This window comes from Eubalaena glacialis, chromosome 12, assembly GCF_028564815.1.
Source record: "Eubalaena glacialis isolate mEubGla1 chromosome 12, mEubGla1.1.hap2.+ XY, whole genome shotgun sequence".
NCBI classification, from domain to species: Eukaryota; Metazoa; Chordata; class Mammalia; order Artiodactyla; family Balaenidae; genus Eubalaena; species Eubalaena glacialis.
This window is the reverse complement of record NC_083727.1, coordinates 22130328-22152288: the sequence shown is the minus strand read 5'-3', so window position 1 is coordinate 22152288 and position 21961 is coordinate 22130328. Positions and strand designations below refer to the sequence as shown.

The following is a 21961-nucleotide window of genomic DNA, read 5'->3' as shown; positions in this document are numbered from 1 at the left end:
ATACGACCCAGCAATCCCACTACTGGGCATATACCCTGAGAAAACCATAATTCAAAAAGAGTCAGGTACCAAAATGTCCATTGCAGCTCTATTTACAATAGCCAGGACATGGAAGCAACCTAAGTGTCCATCGACAGATGAATGGATAAAGAAGATGTGGCACATATGTACAATGGAATATTACTCAGCCATAAAAAGAAACGAAATTGAGTTATTTGTAGTGAGGTGGATGGACCTAGAATCTGTCATACAATGTGAAGTAAGTCAGAAAGAGAAAAACAAATACCGTATGCTAACACATATGTATGGAATCTAAGAAAAAAAAAAAAAGAGGTCATGAAGAACCTAGGGGCAAGACGGGAATAAAGACACAGACCTACTAGAGAATGGACTTGAGGATATGGGGAGGGGGAAGGGGAAGCTGTGACAAAGTGAGAGAGTGGCATGGACATATATACACTACCAAATGTAAAATAGATAGCTAGTGGGAAGCAGCTGCATAGCACAGGGAGATCAGCTCGGTGCTTTGTGACCACCTAGAGGGGTGGGGTAGAGAGGGTGGGAGGGAGGGAGACGCAAGAGGGAAGTGATATGGGAACATATGTATGTGTATAACTGATTCACTTTGTTATAAAGCAGAAACTAACACACCATTTTAAAGCAATTATACTCCAATAAAGATGTTAAAAAAATAATAATAATGGGTATGGATAAGGGGATAGAGATTTCGGTTTAAACCTATGCTACATAAATTCGATGTGCTGTATGCCCAGAAATGAGAAGAATTTTTTCCCATTATCAGCCTTAAAAACGTTTTAGGGAAAAAAGTGTTTTTCTTGAATTTATCCAATGAAGTCTTTTATTGGTACCTAAATCCTTACACTTTGGTTATTTCTGAGAATAGTGACTTGACCCACTCCCAATCTATCCACTGATCAGATCTGACCCTCTTTTATATAGCTTGGAATCTGAGTTAAGAGGAGAAAAAAAATGTCAAATAGTTGTCACAAAGCTTGAGTAGTGACTCAGGCCCTTAGCTAGACACTTTATGTAAAATAAGGTAGCATGTTGAAAGCATTACGTCAAAGAGGAGATGTACTAGTGGAGGATATTATCTGAGACCCAGAGGAGAACACTCTCAGCAAAGAAGAAGATACCAAAATTACATAGATGTGCAGCAGGGGCGTTCATCAAGCTGTTACTTCAGTAGCAACACAGTACAGGGCATAACCACTGAGATGGTCCCGTGCAACCATCAGTGTGCATCATGAGCTCAAACAGCTCAAACAGGAGTGTGTCATAGCAATACATTTTGCATAAGGAAAGGAAGAAATCCATGATCGTTTAGAAAGATTTCCACAAGAGAAAATTAAAGTTATTTTAAAAATATTTTGTAGCTAAAAGGGTTAAGATTCAATTATTTGGAAAGTCCACCTACATAGATGAGACCATTCTCATTGATTTTCATAGACTATAGCAGTACCAGAAAGCTAATTATTTGGTTTATATCTTTTAAAAAAATTTTTATGGAGGAGCCACTTATTCAGTATGTCATTTCCCATTGACATTTTGCCTATATAGATGAATATGTCAAAAGGCTCTGTCCCAGCAAACTGACATACTTCATGTCCCCCTAGTGCCCTCTAATTTTATCTATCATTGTCTTCTAATTATTTCTCTTGATCTAGACTGTGGAATCCTCAATTAGCAGAGACTGTGTCAACTATGCATTGGGGTGAATAAATACAATAAATTTTAAAGTTAGTGTTTTACACCTGCCTTCTTACCTTTTCCTGGCCACTATGTACAAGCCATGGCATGGCCTTAGCCAAATAAAGTCTCATATAATGACACAGATAGGGTCAGAGTTAAAACAGATCTACATTAAAAAGAATAATATGTGGCTTTGGGAAAGCAGCCTGTTCTGCTGTTGATCTCAGATCTGTCCTTTAAGGCAATAATTACTTTCGCACAATCAAAGATTTTGTGCTGAGCATTAGGGTTGCCTGGCAAAGCACCAAGCTTACCAAATGCCATGCGCATAGACTGGGCCTTGTTGGACTGATACATCAGTTAGTATTATTTTTAAATTTAGGTACACAAAATGAACACATTGTAAGTATATAACTAGATCGCTTTTTGCATATACCTATGCGTGCGTTTGTGTAACCATTACCCTGATCAAGATGGAGCCTGTTTTTAACACTGCAAGATGACTTCTTGTGGCTTTTCCCAGTTATTATACCTCTGAGGTAATCAGCATTCTAACTCCTATCTCCATAGATTAGTTTTTGAGTGAAGACATCTATCATCTATCCATCTATCTATTTTTTTTGTTCCCAAAATTAATGTATCGAGTGCCCATGTGGTGGGTACTATTTGGTAGCTAGAGATATAGGGATAAACAAGGCAGACGAGACCTCTGGGCTCTGTGGGGCTCACATTCTGGTTGGGGAACTGATAATAGACAAATTAACAAGATAGTTCTAGATCATGAAAAAAGTCATGAAGAATGAAACAAGGTAATCGATAGACAGTAGATAGATAAGGTAGAGAAATATTGGATGGGGGTGGGGAGTATCCTCAGAGGTGACATTTGCGCTGAAAACTGACCTAAGAGCAGGGAAAGAGAGTCCCAGGACGAGGGAACTGAAAGTGTAAAGTCCCTAAGACAAGAAGAAGCTCTGTGCCAAGCAGAACTGAAAGTCCAAGTGTGGCTGGACGTGAGAAGTGGGGAGTCGGGGAGAGAATCATGAGAGATGATGTAAGAGAAGCCACCAGGAGCCAGAGGAACATGCCTTTTTGGGGTAAGTGACTTAAAAAAAGGGGACAGACATTGGAGATAAAAAAGATATATGTATGATATATTCTTTTAACTAACTTTTAAAACTTTTCCCATAAAGAACCTTCAGTAAATAAGTAGTGGCTGCTGGATATGACTTGCAACTGGGTGGCAGGTCAGCAAGGAAAGAATTCCAAAGCAGAGGACTTTCTGAAAGCGTAATTATACACTTTGAACATAACAAAAGGAAAATAGTTTTTAAGGTAGCAAATCCTAAAGAGAATTTGAATAATATGGGTGCTATTCTTCACATTTTTCTATGGCTAATTAGAAAGAACTGGGAAACGCATAATGCTGCCCACAGCCCTGCCAACCCATTATGGGCACTTCTAATTTCAGATAAATGAAGCCCTTGGTTACCACCCCCAGCTTGTCTCAGACATTCATTGTGTTATCAGAGTAGATGAGTAAAAATAATAGCCTTCTGAATATCTATTAAGGGTAGCTTTCTCTTATTAGCGAATACTTAACAAGTTCAAATCACGTCTCCATGTTAATGAAGCAACTCCCAAATTCACTTTGCTCTTGAAAATCTAATTTTTCAATTTTTCCCCTTTATACAGAAAATGTGATATTTGGCTGGGCAGCTTAGAAAACCAACATTTTCATGTGTGTGTAACTAGAAAAAATGTGATTATATAAAATTTCAGTTGGGATTGACATATATACACTAATATGTATAAAATGGATAACTAATAAGAACCTGCTGTATAAAAAAATAAATAAAATAAAATTCAAACATTCAAAAAAAATATTTCAGGTATATATATATATATGCACACATATATATCTTCTCTTTAGTCAATAATATATATTTCTCATTTTAAAAAGCATTTCTAATATTTACTGGTCCAAATGTGTAGAAATAAATATATGCTAAAAACAAATAGCCAGTTATCACCTTTAAAACATCCTTATTAATTAAAACCATGATGTTATTTGAAAAAAAACTGTGAGATATACATACTGGGAAATATTAAATTTCATTGTCAGGGTGAAATTTGAGGAAGGAAAAAATCAAGACAACTTACATTTGAGTTTAATTTCTCAATAAGTGATTTCATCACTAGGTTCATTCATATAAATATAATAGCAGTGTTTGCAAAAAGCACCCCCCCAAAAAAAACCTAAATGAAAGCAGAAATGAAGAAAATTTGCATGATTTTAAATATCAAAATGTCTGAAAGCATAAAGCTATATGGTTGAATTTTCTATTATTATGGAGGTTTGGTTTTATATGGAAAAAATTGAAAGGCTCTTACTGGTTTAGGTGGTTCAGAATTTAGAAGAGAAGCTGCCACTCATTTTGGTTTATTTCTTCAATCATTCCAGGACCCCATGAACTGCTTCCTCCCTCATCAGACCTCACAAGATCAGAGATTAACATGCAGCTGCTTATAGCCTAAGGAGGAGGCCAGCTGGTACAGGGGAAAGCACACACAGGAGAGGTGGTCCTATTAGGAAGGCAGTCTACTGATATTATTAAGACCTCTAGTGAGAGACCCAAGTCCAAATCCGAAAACCCTCATTTACCTGAGGTCAATTTGCACAAATAGCTTAACATCTCTGAGAGCCTATTCTCCTGCAAAATTGGGACAATAGTATTTATTTCAGTGTTACTGCAACAGGTAAGTGGCATGCAGTAAGCGCTTAATATGTGCTGGCTGTTTATATAAATATCTGTGGCTTGGCCACTAACTTTTTATGTGACTCTGAGTAAGACATTAATCTCTGGGCCTAAGAATTCTTGTTTATAAACTGAGAGTTGAACAATGTGGGCCCGAAGTGTCCTTTTAACTCTAATATTCTGTAATTCTTACTATCTGTGTGGCCTCAGTTTCCTCATCTTTATAATGGGCATACTAAGAGCACCTACCTCACAGAATTTTTGAGAGGATAAAATGAATTGACAGGTAGAAATTCTTAGAACATTGCCTGGCACATACATGTTAGCCATGATGGTGATGATGATACTGATAACTCCATTGGTAAATAGTGTGATAGTTATAAAACATTTAGTATCTGATTGATCATATGATCTCTTCTTTCTGGAGTCAATGCCAGCATTACCAAGATTTTATCCCCTAAAGTTCTTCAAGACTAAACTTATTCACTTCTCAGTAAGAAATAGAGATTTCCCAGTGTAGATACCCTGGTCTGCTAACATCTTCATTTTTTCTTTTGGTAACAATGTTTTAAAAGATTAATTGACTCACTTATCACCACCCTCTCTTTTTGTGAGTCTGAATATGAGTGCTTTTTGTGTGCACTTTCATTCTAAAAAACTATGGCACCAAAATCCTACACATATTGTCAAAGCTCACTAAATTTGCTTGGAGAGTTTCCTGCTTCAAATTATTTTAAATAAAACATAATTTCATCAAGTAACTCAAACATGCTAATGTTTAATTGGCACTTGAAGAAAAGTTGTGATTTATCCAGAACTGCGATTTGCATAGGTCATTTCCTCACTCTCCCTAACCTTTTTGTGAAATGCTACACACAATTAAATAAGCCAGTTAAGCCAAATGAACCGGTGAGTGCGTTATAAATAGCAACCAAAATTATACTTCAGATGTTAACTGGTTTGTCCTGATTCAATAATGAATTACATCATTTGACAAATGAGATAAGGCCTTCACCTTTATCTTTCTGATCCAAACTTCTAATAGTTGAAATGTACTATTACCATCTGTTGTCTGGCCTCTGAAATGCTCCGGTGATGTCTGCCTCATTTCAAGTAGTCAGAGCTTGTCTGCCAAAAAAGCACTCTCCTAAGTGTCTTGATTGGCAGGCCCAGTGAGAAGGCTAAGAACCCAATGAACCATGGAGACACAGCTCAAACTCTGTAGAAGTTTCCTCTAGTTCAAGGCAGACTCATTTTCTTAGTTTGTGTTGCAAAGAAATTGTCACTATCAAAGTTGTTTTTATTTTGAATCTCAATCTTGAAAGATGCAATTCCTACACTTTTTAAGAATGTTTGGGCCTCTCTTAAGCTATTAGACACCCTTTACCAGATGGCCATCATTTCAGTGCCTTTCATCCTCAGCGAAAATAATTTGAGAATGAAGCTGAGAGTGCTATATAGCCTAGGGTTTTAACTCAGTGAAGCCACACGAATCTGTTCTTTATTGTTCTTCATATTGCTCTAGGTTCTGGGAAAAGGCAAGATGAATCTTTCTGCTTTCAAGAAACTTACAATAAGTTAGGAAGGGCAGAGCAAACACACACAGAACCATAGCCAATAACATAGATGAAGGTGAAAGTAAGTGCCAAACAGAATGGCGCAGATTATAAGTGTGATCAGTTCCTTGGTATGTATAAAAGAACATTTAAAAAGGTAAAATTTAGGAAAACAAATAGAAATGAAATGCAAATAACAAGATAGAGAGTGACTCTAGAGTTGAAAAGGATCTGTCTTGGTAGGTTTGAGCAGTGTAGAAATGCCAAGCCCGGGCAAAACAGGAGTTTCCAATAATAATGTCGGCAGCATTCATTACTAGACATATCCAAAAGACAGTTGATGTTAAGTCCCTGTTGGTCTGTGGGAAGGCTGAGAGCGAGAGAAGTTAAATAATCTACCCATAATGACCCAGCCAGCAAGTGAGAGCTGAGATTCAAGTCCAGGAGTAAGGGCTCTAAAGCTATGGCCCAGACTCTTCACAAATGCGTTTAGTAACCACATTTCCCTTTGATTGACTTTACTGAAGTGACCATACATTTGAGAGTGAAAGGAGAAGCTATGAATAAACAAGCTTGGGCAACTGGCATGAACCAAGACAGTCCAGGGCCAACTGGGATGTATTGTCACCCTCTCTCTTCATCTCTCCACTCCCAGCCATCTATCAGACACTCTTCTGGCCAGGTGCTGATTTTTTGGACTAAATTGATTAAAGTCTTATAATTCTAGGAAGTCTTCTATTTTCAAAGAGCCCACAAAGAAACAGTTCCAATCAAATAAATCACTGACAGTGAAATTTCAAGTAGTCAGGTGTCTGATAATGAGAACTATTTCAAAACAACAGTATTTTCCTGGCATCTGTCAAATCACACCTCTCCTATGAGACTTAGCCAGCTGGGTGTTTAAGAATTATTGGTCAGCTACGTACTACATGTATTGATGGATTCACAGGTAAAAACTGTAAATTAACAAGGTAAAGATGAAAGACGTTCTGCCCAAGATGTTTAGCACTACCCAGACCTCTGTTAGAGTTTCATATCCAGTTCAGAACTCATCAACAGAATGAAAAATATGGAAATTTGGAGAGATTCAGAAGAGACTAAAGACTAAAACAAAATTATACATATGTTGAAATGTTTAAAGCTACCAAAATGTAATGTGTTTCAATAAAATGGTATATGTCCTCAACACAGCCAAGTTCATAAATGTGTAGTAGATGCAGAGTGACAGATTACCAAATGCCTGTGTATCATTTTTATAAAATTTAAGTTAAAACTCATTTCCATCCCAAGTATATGTGACACCTAAATTAATATTCTACCTGTTTTGCTTTTATTTTAGATTTTTGGCAATTTTAAATTTCTTTTTTATTTGCAAAAATAATAAAAAGGTGTCTACCAGCAAAATTAATGGAAAAAAGGGCAAAGAAGGGAGGGGATAAAATAAATACTAAAGGAGGAAATGGGAACAAGGAAAAACACCAACACATAGAAACGTAAAAACACTCCAGCCAGGCTCAGAGAACCAGCATCCTTGGCAGCAAGTGTTGTTAAACATCGGAACGGGTTGCTGAGGGAGGTGAGGGAATCTCCCTTTCCCAGAAGTCTTTAAAAATAGGATCACATCTGCTGGGATAGAATAATGGTGGTACTGCCTGACTAAACAGCTTCTCAAGCAAACCCATAGGCTGGTAATTCTACCACTTCTACTTCTGATTGTGAAAAGTAACAAATAACTTCAGTTCACCTAGCAAACTGGAACTTACAACGACTATCATTTTAATTGCATTATAAAACAATTTTCATTGGGTTTTGCAATGCAAAGATAGATAACTAAATTATTCAGGATATAGTTGAATGTACAGCAAAGGCTCAAAACTTACTTACCCTTTTGTAATATTTTCCCAAAACATCATGAAACCAGAAAGGTACTCAGTTTATGTCCTCACATGGAAGTTAGAGATAAGGCAATGTACAGAATCCTATATTTAATTTTTAATTTTAACTGAGTAGCACTTGCAGGGGTGAAGTTACAGGAGGGCTGGATTGGATAAACCTTATTAAAAATTAGAGTCTTCCAGGCCGGTATCCCAAGAAGTAAAAGGATATTTGTTCTCTGGAGAGAATTTAGGTTGTGATCTGATGTATCTGCAGTGCCCCCTCCATCAATGATATTTTGCTTTATACTAAGCTATCAGATTATTTCCCCCACTCCATTTAATTGCACATATATTTGTTAAGCTCCTACTTTTTGTCAAGCACTGTGCCAGGAATACAAAGAGAAAAAGATCACAACCCACAACCTTGAAGAACACAAAATCTAAAAACAGCAGTTGGGTCCAGGCGTGGTAGGGCCTTCCACTAGTGTAATTTTGGATCTGCATTTTAAGAAAAGAATACAAAATTACAAATACAAAACTAAGAGTGAAAGTGAATATTTATTTAAAAGAGAAATCATAACAAATTACAAGTTTTAAAATTCTGACAAATTCCAGAAATATCACAAAATCTAGGGGAAAAAACTGTATTTTTTATTAGTTAACTACCTGGTTCACATCTATAATTCTATTTGTCCTACATTTTGGTTGCATACTGTTGACCACATGACAAGAATTTTGTTATATCATTTCCCATAGAATGATAATTCAGTTATTCCTCTGGTATGCTTGATCAAAATTTGTTTTCTTTCTGGTTCACAACTTATTCATAATTAAAAGTAAATTTTCAGAATTGTCAAGTAGAGAAAAAACTCAATCAAGTTTCTTTCATACATAAGCTGTAAGAGCTGTAAGATTTCAGGGCACTGCAAGTTTTCTGATGTATGAATAATTTTAAATACTCTTTCAATTGATGATGCTTGTGAATCAGCTAGTCATTCGTGTCCTTTTTATAATGGTATATTGTGAATTTGATTTTGTCTCCATCAAAGCCAGTGTTGTGTATCTAATTTGAAAGACATTTAAATATTTTTCCAAGAAGTTCATGTAATTCACTCTTCTTCATTAATTAGATTATCAAAGAATAAAGAGCCTGTTTAGTACTTTTAATTCAAAACTTATCTCTTCCTCTTAATGAATTATTGCTCTTTGTATTATCTGAAAATTGTTTTTGTTATAATTTACTTCTTGATATTAAAAGAATTTCTGTTGATTTTATCACTCGATTTCCTTTTATAGTCTTTTTTCATCTGGATTTTTTCTCAGTGCTTTAATAAATTAATTCATGGAAGTCATTGATTTCTCAGGGTTTTTTAAAATTGAAATTTCCAAAACATCTACAAATTCCAGTTAAAATGACAGGGAAGTCTGGGACTTCCCTGGCGGTCCCATGGTTAAGACTCCGCGCTTCAAATGCAGGGGGCGCAGGTTCAATCCCTGCTCAGGGAACTAAGATTCCCACATGCCACACGGTGAGGCCAAAAAAAAAAGTATTTATGCTTTATCACCTTCTTGAGTAAATTTTTTACACCTAGTTTGTGTTTATAGTTCTCTTCCATGACTTTGGGAATATATTTTAGGGTCATTATATTGTAATGGACCACACTGCAAGACTTGAGCAGCTTTTCTGTGGGCAAACAGTATTAGTATCCTTAGACTCTTGAAAGAAATATTCTCGTTGGCATTTTAAAAAATGGAGGTATAATTATCATTCAATAAAATGCATAGATCGTAGAGTTTAACTCAATGAGTTTTGACTAAACCCATGTAACCACCATCTAAAACAGGAGAAAGAATATTTCCACCATCCCAGGAAATTCCCTTTGTCTCTTTCCTATCGATTTCCCCTTCCCCATCCACACTGACACCCAGAGCAATCGCTTTCTGATTTCTGTCACTGTAATATATTTTGCCTGTTCTTGAACTTTATATAAATTGGATCACGTAGTATGTGATCTGTGTCTGTCTTACTTTGCTCAGCATAGTGGTTTTGAGGAGCAACTATGTTGTTGCATGTCTTGGTAACTTGCTCTGTTTTATGACTCTGATTCCATTATTTAAATATACCACAATTATTCATTCTCTCATTGACAGACATTTGGGTTCTTTCCAGTTTAGGGCTATTATGAATAAAGTTGCTTTGAAAAGTCTTGTACAAGTCTTTGTGTGGACATAATATGTTTTCCTTTCTCTTGAGTAAATACCTGAGAATAGAATTGCTGGGTGACAGGGTAGAAGCTTGTTTAACTGTATTAGAAACATGGAATATGGATTTAAAATATTCCATCTACAAGGAAAAAAACAAAACAAAACATGTAACTGCTGTACAATAGCCACGTGGTCAATGAATTTGTGTTCTGTAAAAGCAGCTCTTCCTCCACCTGTGCTTCCCCTCCTGTTGCTCCTCACCCACCGTCATTCACTGGTCCAGCCATGTGATTTGCTGTTCTGTGAGTACGTGACTTAGTCTCTTCCCTGTAAGTCTGCCAGAAAGCTACCTCCTCTGGCTGGCTGCTCTTCTCTTCTCCTTTATCTGCCGTAGCTATCCTTAAAGACTTGACTTAATTATTTTTATCTCTGGGATGCCTTTATACCACCCTTCTCCAACCTCCCCACCATCACTACCAAGGCTGAATGAAGGGTCCCTCTTAGGTGCTCACATAGAAACTTGTGTTTTCCCCTATAAGTGGAAAACTTGGTTATTTATCTCTGGTTATTTATCTGTCTCCACCACTGGACGATAAGCTCCCCAAGGTTAGAGTCCTGATCATAGCCAGAATCTAATATCCAGGAAAGTTCTTCACCCAGAGTAGTGCTCAACAAATATTAGTTGAATCCATGAATAAACACTTGAACAGGTTTGATGTTGTTGGGGATGGAGAAGTTTCTTTATACCTGTGTGATATTCAGGTAGAAATAGGCAGTTGACAGTATAGGTCTGGAGTGTGAGTATTGGGCTTATGGTATGGGCAGGAGGTGGACTGCAGTATAGATAATAGGGACACTCATTACTCTCAGTCATGTTGTACATAGGTAAGAGTTGAAAGTTTGGGATTGGGTGAGCTCACCTGGGAGCAGGTGCCATTTTTGAAAGTAATTGAGAATGAGAGGAAGGGGCCAAATTGTAGTAGACTGTGGAGTAAATGGCAAGAGAGGAGAGAAATGCAAACTGTATGGACAACTAACTCAAGAAATTTGGTGCTGAGATGTTGAGTAAAGCAATTAAGATAATATCCTAACAAGTAAATGAGATGGGATAGTGTTATGCTATTTTCACTAGTTTAAAAAAGAAAAGCCCATTGAGCCTATTTTCAAATTGAGAGACCAGAGTCACTGGAGAGATGATATTATTTTGAAATATGATACCAAATGAGAAAAGCTTAGTTTGTATAAAGTTTTTGCTGAGGTCTCACACCTTAGACCATGATTTGGGTTTTATTTTCCATCCTCAATGACCATATTTTCATTTCAAGGCATTGATTAGGATTGGAGGTCAAAAGTATCTGGGTGGCTTAAAGCAGAAGCCTTTATCCATAATGAGTACAACTGAGTGAAGGCTGTATGAGAGGCTTGGATATCCACCAGGAACTCCGTGTGCTTGCTCTACTGCTTGTATTAGAGAGAGAGACCATTTCATAATGGATTCTAGACAATGACATTTTGGAGCTGGAAATAAGCTAAGACCATCTTGTCCAGCATCTTCCAGACTTTATTTCTTGGTCGGGACACAGCTTAGATATCATATCTTCTGGGAATTCTTCCTCAGGATGTGAATAAGTACACCTTAAAAAAAGTCACAGGCAAATTTTACATCCTCCTCTTGGAGTTTCATAATGTTTATTATTAAATGTATACATTAATTCTGCAGTAAATATTAAACCTGTTTAATATTGACTCACAAGGTAGTTTTCAATCTTACTTGAGCATGAAACCCTTATGTTCTTATTTTGTGGACACCTATAGGCATCTCATAGAACCTACTCTGAGAATCACTAACCTACTTTAATTCTTTCATTCAGACGGAGGTCTCATTCAATTTTTTTATCTCCTTGTTTCAGCTAATTAAACTTAGTAGCTTTTTATTTTATTATCTTTGTTGACTGGGATAATCTGGGCAGTTCTGTTCCACATGTTGGCTGAGTCTGCAGTTATCTGTGGCTTGACTTGGCTAGAACACCCAAGATGGCCCACTCTAATGCCTCGATAAGGATGGATGTGAGGCCAAACTTAGCTTTGGATGCTGGAATGGTCGGGCCTCTCTCTCTCCATCTAGTTTCAGGATCTCTAGCTCTTCACATGTGTTTACCATGTGATCTCCCCTTATGGTATCTTCATAGGGTAAGAAGATGACTTACATAGTGGCTCAGGGCTCCCAAATTATAAAATCAGAATATTCTAAGGCCTTCTTAAGGTTTAGGCACAGAACTGGTACAGTATCACTTTCATCACATTCTATTGGTTAAAGTGATCACAGGGCCAGCTCAGATTCAAGGGGAGCAGAAATAAACCACCTCTCCATGGTGGGGACAAAAAAAATTGCAGTCATATTTAATCCACCACACTTCTCATGGACTTTTGGCATCTTGTGAGATAAAGAATCTGTTCACTGACATTGGAAAAGTCCCCAGATAACTCAGGCTTCTTGGCACCACAGAGATGGCTGAGATCCATTGATGACTTTCCTGATATCCAGGATCAATGAGTTAGGCAAATGGCCAGTAGGACACAGATCCAACTTATCAAGTAGGGGGAAGTTTGAAAGACTCACACCAGTGTTAATAATCTAAACCAGGGTGCCAATCCACTCACTGTCTGTTTTTGTCAATAAAGTTTTATTGGATCACTGCCATCCCCATTCATTTATGTATTGTTTATAGCTGCTTTTGTGTGGTAAAGTCAGAACTGAATAGTTGTGACAGTGACAATCTGGTCTGCTAAGCCTAAAATATATACTATCTGGCCCTTCATATAAAGAGTTTGTCACTCCCTGGTCTAGACTGTATAAGCATTGCATTACTAAATGACAGTTACATTATCATGAGATGACTCTATCCATATACCTTAGTCAATTCCAGCTGCTGCAACAAATATACCATAGACTGGATGGCTTAAAAAACAGAAATTTAATTTCGGTTTTGGAAGCTGGGAAGTCCAAGATCAAGGTGCTGGCTGATTCAGTTCCTGGCTCCATCCTCTTCCTGGTTTGCAGGATTGTCTTCTTACTGTAGCTTTACATGACACAGAGAGAGATCATCTCTTTTGTGTCTTTTCTTGTAAAGGCACTAATCCCATTGATGAGAGCCCTACCCTCATGACCTGATTGCCTTCCAAAGACTCCTACCTCCAAATACCATCACATTAGGAATTAAGGCTTCAACATGTGAATTGGGAGGATATAAACATTCAGTTCATAGCATCATACATTAGGAAATGCAAAATATTAGCAAACTGTAAAGCACTTTCCATGGATACAAATATTGTTTTGTGTTGTCACATGCATCAGCAGTTCATTATTTGTCAATGTGGATTGTATTTTATTTTTTATCCATTCACGTGTTGATGGATATTTAAGTCATTTTCAGTGTTTGATCATTACAAATAAAGCCTCTGTGAACATTCATGTACAGGTTTTTGAAGAGATATATGCTGTTATTTCTCTTGAGTAAATACCTAGAGCCAAAATGTCTGGATCATGTGATTGGTATATATTTAACTTCTTTAGAAACTTTCAAAATATTTTCCAAATATTTTACATTCCCATTAGCAGGTTATAAGAATTCTCCTTCTGCCACAGCCTTGTCAACACTTGGTGTGGTCAGTCCTTTAATTTTAACAATTGTAATATGTATGTAGTGGTGCCCTATTGTGGTTTTAACTTGTATTTCTCTAATGACTAATGATGTTGGGCATCTTTTCACATGCTGATTAGCAGTAAAGTATCTTTTGAGATACTTTGGCCTATAAAGTATCTGTTGAGAACTTTGGCCCATTTACAAAAATTGAGTTATTTCTTATTGTTGAGTTTTGAGAGTTCTTTAAATATTCTGGATAGAAATGTTTATCAGATATCTGATTTACAAATATTTTCTTCCAGTCTATGGCTTGTCTTTCATTCTCTTTTGATCAAATTCAACATTTCCATTTTGTTTTCTTTTATGGATAATGCTTTTGTTGTCATATCTAAGAAATCCTTGCCTAATCAAAGGTCACAAATGTTTCCAAACAGTGGTGATAAGAATGGAGAGAAATGTACAGATTAAAAATTATGTGAGAGTAAGGTCTACAGGACCCAGTTAAAGAGAAATAGGAATTAAGAATGATTCTCAATTTTTTGGCCTGGGCGCTTAGGTGATGTCATTCAAAGGTATAGGGAAAGATAATGGATTCAATGTGGCTATCTTGTGCTTGAGAGTTTGCAGGTACATAGTAAGTTTTTGGCATAACCTTGGTGCATAGTAATTGTTTGATTTTAAAAAATTAATAAATAAAGGAGTCAAATTTGTTAATTATTTCTTCAGCTATTTTTATCCTGAAGATGGAAAAGATAAGGAAAACTTCCTCTAAGGTCTAGAGAAGCCTGAATCAATTACTCCTCTGGTAAATTCATGTACTTCTATGTAGATTTGTCTAGAAATGAAGCAATGTTATTATTCTTGAAATTTTGTTTTGTTCTAGACTCACTCATTGTATTAAGCAGGTTGTAATAAACAATCCCCAAATCAGAGATTTAATATGATAAAAATTCACTCTCTGAAACATTTCAAAGTTGGTCTAGTGGTTCCCCTTATCAGAGCTCCTGCTAGCTCAGTGATTTAAGCTCCTGCAATTTTATAAATCTGCTATCTTAGAGATGTGACTTCTGAGGGTGTCACATTAGATAATAGGGCTGAAGAATTGCTCAAGATATTTTAAGGAATATGCCTAGAAGGAGATTAAATCACCTTTGCCCACATTCCATTGACCAGACAGAGTCACATGGTCTCAACCCAATGCAAAGAGGCTGTTAAATCCAACCCTGTGTCTGCCTAGGAATAGGAACTAGGATAGATGACCATCTAGCCAGTCTCTACAACAATTCAAAATCAAAGAGCTGGTTTTCAGGTAAGTGCTCAAATAACAAGTATACAATACCAATTGTCAACATTTGTGCTCCCATGCAGATTTATTGTTCAAAGAATGTATCATTTATTTTGTAATTCCAAAATAAGATCATACTAGTCTCTTCTACTCATTTAAGACACTTTGTTATTTGGATGCCAAAGGCTTGCTTAATTCTTCCAGAGAAATTCAAATCCTTATGCTAAAGATAATACTTAGTGGTTCTTTAATCCTGCATCAGCTTTTAAAGTTTTGAAGCACTTTTCTCTTTGCTATCGAGACTTAAGAAAAGTTTCGTCAGGATAGAATAATTACTGCACTGTATCTAGATAGGTCAGCCTTTCCAATACTTAGTGGTTCTTTAATCCTGCATCAGCTGTATGAGAATTTGCCACCATAACTACAGAGGAGAATTTGGCAAACTGAAACAGAGACCTTCAAGAGATGTAGAACTCAGATGTTTCAAGTTACAAAATCTCAAATGTCGTTATTTTTTTTAAAAAGTGTTTTTAGGGATATCCTAATTAACATCTGGCATAATACATAAGAATCCCTTATGTTCACATAATATCTTATGTACATGTATTATCTTATTTGATTATCATAGTCACCCTAATATAGTCTCTTTATTTGTCATCATAGTACCCAGATTTTCTATGGGGAATGCTACTCTTCACCTACTCTCTCAAGTTCCTACTGTTTGAGTAGAGCTGACTATACCTCTAATTTATGGGATGGACATATAGCCTAGACCGGGCCAATAAAAATTCACATCTGCCTTATTGCAAGGAGTAATTCAGAGATAAACACAACATCCAAGTCATGCTAATCAGAGTCATTGCCAATCAATGATTTAACTACTGTTGTAACAGTTGAGAAACAGACCTTCTCTTTCTGAAGCTCGCTGGATATAAGCTGGAGTTTTTGGTGGCCATCTCGCCCCATGAGCAGAACCTGCCTGGGAGTTGGATCTAACAGAAGAAAGCAGAGCCATGGCATCGAGAGTGACTGTCTTAGTCTGTTCGGACTGGTGTAGCAAAATACCATAAACTGGGTGGTGTATAAACAACAGAAATTTATTTCTCTCAGTTCTGGAGGATGGGAAGTCCAAGATCAAGTTGCTTGGCAGACTGATGTCTGGTGAGAGCCTGCTTCCTAGTTCATAGATGTCATTTTCTTGCTGTGTCCTCACATGCAAGAAGGGGCAGGGGTGCTCTCTGTGGTCTCTTTTATTTATTTATTTATATTTTGGTCATGTCACACGGCCTGCGGGATCTTAGTTCCCCGACCAGGGATCGAGCCCCAGGCCCACGCCAGTGAGAGTGCCAAGTTTTAACCACTGGACTGTGAGGGAATTCCCTGGGGCCTCTTTTAAAAGGCACTACCTTTTATCAGGTCACCTCATGACCTTCATGTCCTAATCACCTGCCAAAAACCCCACCTCCAAATACTATCACACTGGGGATTAGGTTTCAACATATGAGTTCTGGGGGGGACACAAGCTTCCAGTCTATAGCAGTGACTGAGTCCTCAGTGATATTGTTTGAACCAGAATCCAGACACACCAATGCAAAGCTACTCCTGGAGGGTCAATGCATTATTTTTGTTTCCTTTTGCCATTTTGAGCTGAGTATCTCTCATTTGCAGCTGAAAGAGTCCTATGCTTTTTCTTGAGCTGTTACTACTTTCCCTATTTTATAGGAAAATAAACTGAGGTTTAGAGAGCTTAGGCAACTTAACTGGTAGGGCAAAAGGAAAATTGACTGAAAGGGCAATGCTCTAATTTTTTATTTAATTAAGATTCTTTTAAAGTTTTAAAGCACTTTTCTCTTTGCCATCAAGACTTAAGAAAAGTTTCGTCAGGATATAATAATTACTGCACTGTATCTAGATAGGTCAGCCTTTCCAATACTTATTGGCAGTTGTTGTGTAGCATTTTGTTATTATAAATATGAATGCTGAGTCATTCCCAAGAAGTAAATAGTAAATTTAAGCACTTTATGAGCCGTATGATGGATGTCTCTGCTTCTGTTCTGTACTGTACTTGAAATGAAATTTTATCTACAGTTGAGCCCCATGTCTGATCTAAAATCAACAGAGAAGGTTTGAAATACTCAAATGTGTGCCTCTTATGAAATCTAGTGGTTTTAGAAAAAAGCATGTATGTACTGTATACTTCAAAATAACTAAATAACAGTATTCTTAATGGGAAAAAAATTCCATTTTTTCCTGGAACTGTGAATGGAAAACTCAACTGCATACCATTCCAATTCAAGGATCTGTAATCTTAGACCATTGAAGAGTTCCTCTTTCCAAGGAATGTTTCTCTGTGTGGTTTCTAAACCTCCTGACTTTTTGCAAAAATTTAGCATACCCTGGGAAGCTTAAGAGAAACAGCAATATAAGAATATCACGGGTCTTCTTGAGTTTTCACGTCTGACGCATAATTCTTCCATTTTTATCTATCCTATTTAGTCACACTCTTTACTTCATTTGCTTTTACTTAATCTTCAGAACAAAACAGCGAGCTATCATGTAGTCATAAGGATTTTCTCTTTCACAACAAATGTGAAGACAAAATTTGCTAGGCCTCAGCCACAGGTACTACAGAAACATGTGGACAGCCAAGTTGTTAGGAATCTGGTGTTCTGCTTTACTCTTTTAAAAGTCAATAGTTATAATTTCAGAGCACTAGGTTTAAGATTTTTCTTTTTATAATAATAATAATAGCAATAATTAACATTATAGAGTGTTACTTTGTAGTAATTAATATGCAAGTAACGTTATGCACATTTTCTCCATCCTGACAATAGCCATTAATTTTATTTGAATTTCAAAGAAATTAAACAACTGTCTCAATTCAATCAACTAAAAAAAATAAAATAAAAATAAAAGTCAATAGTTATCATTTTAATCAAACTCTGTAGCATTCTATATGGTGTTTGTTTACCTTACTCAGATTGTTTCCTAATTGCCTGCTTCCTCCTGATGCCCTCTGAACAACATATGTGAATAAATAGCTCACAAAGAGTCACAAACAGGGTAGAGAGGGAAGTTAAGTTTCCTTAGCTGTTAAATAGAAATACTAATGCCTTCCTCAGGGAATTTGTGCAGATTGAAAGGTTAAATGTTCTTTTCACCTCTACTGTTCAGTCCAAAAATAAGCACTGTAAATCTGTATGTGAATATAAGATATTAAAGATAATTTAGCACCAGTTTTTTAACTCCTCCCCTGACATAAAAATTATGGAAATACATTTAAAATCCAAGAACTAACAAATTACAGTCACCTATAAAAAATAACCTGTGACAAATTAAAGTCAAGTTAGAACAAGAGTAATTGTACAGTTAAACTGTATTAGCTACCATATATATATACACACACACATACACATAGTTTCAATTTAAGTTTAGCCAAATAGAGAAATCAGATTTGAGAAAAGTCCCTGTCCAATAGATGAAGATGTTAGAAAGTGATTTCTGTGGCAGTGCTCTGATGACTCAGCCCTCAACTACCATAGTTTCTTAATTAATTTGAGATATTTTAATTAGATTCTTCCTCATCGTCACTTTAGCCCAGCATCTCTGGGTGGGATCAATCCCTCCTCTCCCCCACCCTCACCATCCCCAACCCCAGCCCAGGCAGCTGCCAGTTAAATTTTTTTTTAATATAAATTTATTTATTTATTCATTCATTCATTCATTTATTCCTGGCTGCGCTGGGTCTTCGCCGCTGCGTGCGGGCTCCCTCCAGCCACGGCAAGTGAGGGTCACTCCCCACCTGGGTGTGCAAGCCTCTCACCGCGGTGGCCTCTCCTGTTGCGGAGCGCGGGCTCCAGGCGCACGGGCTTCAGCATTTGTGGCACGTGGGCTTCAGCAGTTGTGGCGCACGGGCCCAGCCGCTCTGTGGCATGTGGGATCCTCACGGACCGGGGCCCGAACCCGCGTCCCCTGCATTGGCAGGCAGACTCCCGACCACTGTGCCACCAGGGAAGTCCCTGCCAGTTCAATTGCCACCAGGCAAAGCATTTCATCACCTAACCACAAGGAAAGTCAAGCGGCAATAGGACATAAATAAAACTTGTCTTTGCTACTTGGCATTTCAACTTCTTGGTTCTTATCCTCTGTCTCCTAATCCTCTCCTTATCCTTACCCAGATTCCTGCTCCCCTGCTCCCTTGAGTCTCATGTCTTCTCTGAGGTCCCCTCCCTGCCTCCTCTGAAGTCTCTCCCCCTCCAAGATGATCACTACTTTTTTCCAGTTTCCTTTTCCATCAAACTCACATTCTTTCAAACCTGCTGATCTCAGAGAAGTGTAAACAGAAAAACCAACTAATCAAGCCTAAAGTGTGAAAAGTTGCTTTTTCCTGCCTGGGATTTTGCATTTTAAGCATGTTAACCCATACTCATCTACAATTAGTGAAATCCCATGGAATTTAAAGGGGATTTTGGTTACAGGGTGGGGACATCTATGGCAACAGACTTCTTCATTCCCTTAACTTTCAACTCAATTGTGAAGCTTCCTCCCCCTTTGGTTAGGGCCAGTCTCTAAAGACTCTACATTTATTTCCCCAGAAAAGTCGCTTCCGGCTGCCATCTCAAGCTTGATGGCAAGAGTGCAGCGTTGTTCATGGAGCATGAAAGCAGCTTGCAGAGTCCTGCTGACTGGTATGAACCCACGAGGAAATAAAGTTTTTCATTCATGTGTGCACATACACACACACACACACACATACATGCATATGCACACAAAGCAACACTTCTTCCTCATTCATGGGCAAACACAATTTCAATTGCATTGGACGCTTTTTCACCTTTTTGGTCTTAGAACATAGAAAAAAATACAGGCGTGACTGGTGATTAAATACTGAATTGTCAATTGACAAGTATAGAAGCTACAAACTTCAACTTCCTTGGCCTTTGATGAACTTACTCTCTGGAGGTCTTAGAGAATCTTGGGAAGAATGAGTGTTTTGTGTAAATTTTATTATTTTTGCTGAATATATGAAGTTGCAGTGATTCTGTCTAGGGCAGTGTTCATAAATTGTTGCAATGTATTATCTTTATTAATTGCTTTGCATAAACTTACATCGAATTTATTGGTAGAAATAAATTGCATTTATGGTTTATTTGATATTTTTTGTTTGCGCCCCTTGAACTCCAGGAACCAGGAAGATCAAAGTGTTCGAGGACCATAGAACCACATATTCCCTCAGTCTGAGCACAGACACATGAAGGGAGCAAGAAACGTACATTTGCTCTTTAGCTCTTGTTCTCAAGAGCTAAAAGTGAGGCGGGAGTTACTAAACTGTTTATGTGAAAAAAAATTATTTATGAGACAGGGCTTGAAAAAATAGTCTCAACATTCTTCCACATGTATAATCCACCTTTTGCCTCCACCATACTACTAAGGTACTTCACAGGATAATTCATCACCTGACTTCCAATGGTCATGTTTTATGGCCTCATTTTAGTCCTTGTATCCCACGCTTGACACATTCTCATACTGATCCTTCAATGCTGGAGTTCCCAGAGTTTCATCCACCGTCTTCTGGCCTCACTCTTCTTCAGAGTTCTCAAAGTAGAGGCCCACAAACTGGATACCGTCCACAGATACATTCAATTTGGGCTCAATATTATTTTAGGCAAATATAAGAAACAGGATTTGAAACCTGAACTTTTCATTTATTCATTTAGATTTTCCAGGTTCTTTTAAAACATGGAAAGATTTGACAACACTAGACCAACATTTGTGCATCATAGCTAATTAGTTGGAACTAAATAGAAGTTGCTGGCCATTTGCTCTCCGGTTACTATAGTCCTCACCACTCCCTACTTACTGAAATCTCTGGTCCACCCCCTAAACTCACTTCCATGAGTGAGTATTTGCAGCTACGCCTCATGAACACCTCCTGTGGAGTCTTATCCTTACTTGTGGTTTGAACTACCTCACTCTAAAGTTCTAATCCAGAACACATTCTCCGACACCCTACAGTATCTCTGTTCCCCCTAGATGTACTGTAGGTTCCTCACTCTCAACGTGTCCAAAACCAAACAGATTTTTTTCTCAATTGCCCCCAAATTCGCTTCTCCTGTAGTCTCTATACAGTTAATAGTGTCACCGTCTGTAATGGTCAGTTTTATATGTCAACTTGTCTAGGCCATAGTAGCCAGTTATCAGATAAACACTAATCTAGGTCTTGCTTAGAAGGTATTTTGTAGATGTGGTTAACATCTACAATTAGTTGACTTGAAGTCAAGGAGAATATCTTTATAATCTGAGTGAACCTCATCCCATCAGTTGCAAAGCAAAATTGAGTCTTTCCTGAAGAAGAAGAAATTTGGCCTCAAGACAGCAGCATCAGCTTAGCTCCTGCCTGAGAGTTTTCAGCCTGCCAACCTCCCCTACGTACTTCAGACTTGCCATCACCCACCATTCTACTGGCTCTGTTTCTCTGAAGAACCGTGGAATTGATGCCCCAGCCATTTAGACATCCATACTAAGAATCTAAAAGCCTTCCTCAACACTTTCTCCTCCATATAGCTTTCATCCAGTCATACCCCTTTCCAATTATTTTTCAAAATAATTATCAGATCTGATTTCATATTTCTGTAACTTGGATCTTTTCCCTATTACTTAGACATCCAAGTCCAAACTCCTAAGTAGGGTACACATGGCTACTCATTTTCTGGTACCTGCCTACTTCTCCAGACTCATTTCTTACTGTGCTACCCGCTTCCCTGAGGCTGATGAGCTCAGCAGTGAGCCGGCTGTGTCTGGGTTTTAAAAGCTCGGGGCCGGTGTTTGCATTTGGTCCTCCTGTTGTTTGTACAGGGTATCTTCTGCTTTTCAACCTCTGGACTTTGACTTAGTTCCAGCTCCAGTCCCTGGGAAACCCAGTCTT

General features: G+C 37.6%; 1 long non-coding RNA gene across 1 annotated transcript in view; it reads left to right on the top strand.

Moving 5' to 3' along the window:
- The window catches only part of LOC133102576 (uncharacterized), a 28560-nt gene extending 8797 nt beyond the window's left edge, over nt 1-19763 (top strand). The window contains exon 3 of the long non-coding RNA XR_009702998.1: nt 19632-19763. This is a non-coding gene — a long non-coding RNA (uncharacterized LOC133102576). The remainder of the gene's footprint in view (nt 1-19631) is intronic.
- The last annotated feature ends 2198 nt before the right edge of the window (nt 19764-21961 follow it).